Source organism: Myotis brandtii, unplaced genomic scaffold (assembly GCF_000412655.1).
Source record: "Myotis brandtii unplaced genomic scaffold, ASM41265v1 scaffold1691, whole genome shotgun sequence".
NCBI classification, from domain to species: domain Eukaryota; kingdom Metazoa; phylum Chordata; class Mammalia; order Chiroptera; family Vespertilionidae; genus Myotis; species Myotis brandtii.
Window position 1 is genome coordinate 98231 of NW_005356217.1, and position 4289 is coordinate 102519.

The 4289-nt window shown below is 59.8% G+C and overlaps 1 protein-coding gene across 1 annotated transcript in view; it reads right to left on the minus strand.

Moving 5' to 3' along the window:
• LRFN2 (leucine rich repeat and fibronectin type III domain containing 2) overlaps positions 1 to 4289 on the minus strand; it is a 193432-nt gene that overhangs the window by 91739 nt on the left and 97404 nt on the right. The gene's annotated exons all lie outside the window — the stretch shown is intronic.

Genomic DNA, 4289 nt, shown 5'->3' on the forward strand with positions numbered 1-4289 from the left:
GAAGGCGGGGCTCCGAGGGCCTGGCTTGAAGGAAGGAAACGGCTTACTGGAAGGCGGCCTCTGGTTCCGACCCTCACCCGTGTAGGCCGGCCCTCCCCACCGGAACAAACCCGGTTTGCCTCGGGTTCCTCACTTTTCCTGCTCAGAATCCTAGACGTGCCACAGTCGGGCAGCACCTCGGAGAAGCTGAGGCCCAGGGAATCTGAGGCCTAGCGTCGCCTGGAAAGGCAGACCTAAGGCGGGGAACTGTCTAGACACCTGGGGAGTGTGCCGGAGGCCCGGCAGGAGAGACTAGGAGGCAGTGCCCAGGACTGAGGGGTCTCTGTGCATGGGCACGGGAGGGGCTGGCTAGGGCCTGGCTGGGGACTCGGTCCCACAGCCCTGCCATCCAAAGCCTCAGCTCCACGGCCAAAGGCTGAAGACAGAGAAGCCCCATAGCCCCGGGCCGGCCGAGCAGCGACTGCCCTAAGCATTTTCCCTACACCAACTCATTTACTCCTGCCAGCGACCCTGAGGGGTCGCATTATTGTTGTCCCATTTCACAGTGGGGAAACTGAGGCAGGGAGTTGTGAACCGGCTTGGCCAAGCAGCTGGAAGGCACCTTGGAGTTGCGGAGCCAGGCAGCGTGACTCTGGAGTCCGAATCTTTATTCCACGTGCCCCTTGAATACAGGTCAAATGCCATGCAAATGAAGGGGTGCTTTTGGGTGTGGGTGGAGGATGGGGCATTGAAAACCTACTTGGCCCCTGAAGTCGCCTCCTCCTGGGAGGCCCGAGTCTGAAGAGGGTTTCCTCGCTGGTCACTCTGCAGGGCCTGATGGGACCGGGCCAGGATGACAGCCCAGGGAGGTCCTCTGTTCTCCAAACAGGGCCGGAGGCAGAGGACAGGTGGACTGGCAGCAGCAGAGGATGCCAGGGCCTGGAGGCCCTGAGGCCCCCAAGGAGGAGCCTGTGTCATCTTCGGGGGGATCACACCCTCTGCCCTGGGCTCCTGCCTCTGACATCCACCCACCCGCCTGCCCAGCTTCCACAGCAACCCCCTCCCCAAATCTCCACGCCGCCTCCGGGCAAAGGGTGCAAAGGCAGCAAACAAAAATCTCCAAGCTCGTCCCTTTTCTTGTTCAAAGATGTCACAGGTCTGTGGTTGCCATGGCTACACCTGCCAGTCTCTCTGAAGTCAGCACTCAGCTCCCTCCAGTGGCCTTGACAGCTTCCCCCACTGCCCCTCCTCCTGCCACCCCTACACCCCTGCCCCATCCACCTCAGAGCCTCCCCCAGTGCCCCCACAGGTCCCCAGGCCCAGCCTTCCGTTCCTCCTACCCAGGCGGGCTGGGACGTCAGGGGCAGAGGCGGGTCATCCGAGGCGAGGGGGGAGATCTTCAGAGGAACCTAATGCATAGGCAGGTAAGTGACAGTAATGAGCTCCCGGGTGGCACAAGCCTGCCAGGGGTGCCTGGACATGACTGAACTGCCCGAAGAGGCCGTGCCCGCCCCGCAGCGGCTCCCTGTCCCCGCTGCAGCCTCTGTCCCGTCTGTTCTTCTGTCCCATCTGTTCTGAGGCTCTCTCTTCTTCCACCAAAGCCCAGAAGAAAGACTCTGAAAACTGGTTGGCCTGGCCCCGGGCAAGTCCTTTCAGCATGTGGAGCCTCACTTTCCTCATCTGCAAAGTGGGTGAGTAGGATTTATCTTAAGGGTTACTGGGGGGTGTGCACGAGGAATGTGTGTGAATACCAGACACACAGTAAATGCCAGAGCCACGCTCCTTCCTGCTCCCCGCTGCTTCCACCCCTTCTCCTGCATCTCCCTCCCACCCCCCACCTTCCCACTCTGTCCCCTCTCCTTCCTGCTGGGTGTTCCTGCTGCTGCAACAGCAGAGCCTGCAGCACCCTCATGCCTCTGCCCGGAGTTCATCCATTCATTCTTCCTGGGCCCCAGGGCTTCTCAGGGAAGGTGGGGATGGAGAGCTCAGCCTCCAGAAGGGAAGCCAGTGGGAGCCCAAGACAGTAATGGCGACAGACACCATTTACTGAGCGCTTGCCACGTGCCAGCCTCTATCTGAGGAGCTCTCCCACAGCAGCTCATTGATCATCACATCGCCCTGCGCCGTGCTTCCTGTCCCCCCACCATCTCACCCCCAGAGCAACCACGGCCGCGTGGCAGGAAGTGAGGAGCAGCAATTGCAGGGCGTGGGGCATGGGGGGGGTGGACAAGAAGGACACCTGGCAGCTCAGACACCGGCCAGCAGGGTCGGCCTTCCCTTCCTCTCGGGTCTCAGCCTTGAGATGGGTCTGCCCTGAGGAGCACTGGAACCCTGACTGCCTCACTGGTCCAAGTTCAAGTTCACCCATGAGCCTTTCCCACCAGGCCAGCTCTTCAGAGGCCTGAAGGCTGGCACCCAGAGGCCCCCCCCCCCCGCCCTCCACCTTTCTCAGTGGTGAGGCTGCACCAAGTGCTGCTGTCAAGGAAACTATCTCATTCCAGGGGGCAGGCAGCATCCCTGGCAGGGACCATGGCAACAGGTTGCAAGATAGGCCTGGCCAAGAGCACACTTCTAGAGGCCTCTGCCCAGCTGCTGCTCATCAGCTTTTTCCTCCACTTCCTGTCCGTTGGCTGCTCCCTAATTCTCACCTGCTGGGCTGCAGGCCCAAACTGGGAATGGAGGCCCCGCCCCTGGCTGGATCCCGCCCACCGGCTGAGTCCAGTTCTCTCCCAGCAGCCTCTCTGGATGCTTATGCCAGTGCCACATACACCAACCATGTGTGCAGATCCGGATCCAGGAGGGCTGGGCGGGGCCTGAGATGCTGCTCTTCCAGCTGCCTGCCCATCACCGGGGAGTAATGAGGGCTCCGAGAAGCCAGGACTGCCTCCTAAAAGCAGACCTTGGGAGTCAAGTGTTTGGGGCCCTCTGGGGCCACCTCGGCCCTCCGTGGCCTCTCTGCGGTCTCTCCTTCAGGCACTGAACACGGAAAGCTGTTCTCAGCACAGCTTACCAGTCGTGCAGGCCTGCCCAGAGCTCGTCCAACCTAAGGCCATGGGCTTCGAGCCATGACATACAACACCTGGTCCCTCCCCTGGAGGAATGCGATCCTCACAGACTCTCTAGCCTCACACGCTGGCAGACATGGCCAGGTGAGAGTCGCCCAGATGGGCTCTGCCGTCCACACTCACTCCTCAGCTTGATCACAGAGGCTGACAGAGTTCAGGAGGCAAGAAAGCTCAGGGAAGACACAGTGAGAGTCCAAATGCAGCCGTGGCCACTCTAAAGCCCCCAGGTGAGGATCAGAGGGTCACAGTGCATTGCTCACAGAAGGGGCAAAGCAGAGACGAAACCCTGCACCTGCTCCCCACACTGCACTCCAACCTTGTATAGGAAAGGACATCAACCTACTTCACCTTGGGTGTCCTCTTCCCTCACACAGGGGCACTTCTCAGCCAGGTCATGTCGAGAAAAGCTTTCAACCATCGGGCCAAGGAGGCCTGTGTGCACCCAGGCATAGGAGGATGGGTCAGATGACATCCCAAGGTCACTGCCAAGTCGGAGGATTCTATGAATTCCCTACCCTCTGCTGGGCACCACGGACAGAGAAAGCCCCCTCCCAGCTGTAGTTGGTCCTTCTGGCTTTGATTAAACGTGGAGATTAATTTTTCTCAGTGACACAGTGGCCGGGCTAAAAGCCGTAATCCCTTCAGTAGTTCCACGTGTTTATGAGGGTGAGAGGATGCTTAATGCCGCGGTGGAAATGCAAAGCTGAGGGATCAGTTCATTAGGAATTTGCTCAATGTGCCTGCTGTCTGCGGCTGGGCCCCACTCCGCTGGACGGAGATAAATCAGCAGACTGTGCACTGGTGACAAGACAGACTCCTCCACATGGACAGCGACGCTCAGAAATGAAGGGACCAGGAGGAGCCGTCTCTGGCCCAGCACCCAGCACCCTGCCAGCTCTTGGACCAGTGGCTGCTGACCAGAGCTGGGAGGGGACACGTGGCGATCCTGGGCTGAGTGCTGGAACGTCTTGGTTTAAGTTGCCCCGGAAGGAGACTCTGAGACAAAGATTTGAGAGCACACAGTTTATTTGGGAGGTGGTCCCTGACAACACTGGGAGTGGCGCAGGAGATGTCAGATGAGGAAGAGGCGGCAGCGGATAAAAGGTGAGTTACCAAGGCTGTTACAAAGGTGGCAACTGGAGCTCAGTGTCCCTGGGACCTCTGGGCGCCTGTGCAGGACCCACATTAGAGTTCTCACTGCTGAGGGGTGAGTGTGCTGATGGGAGTGCCATCAGTACCTATGCG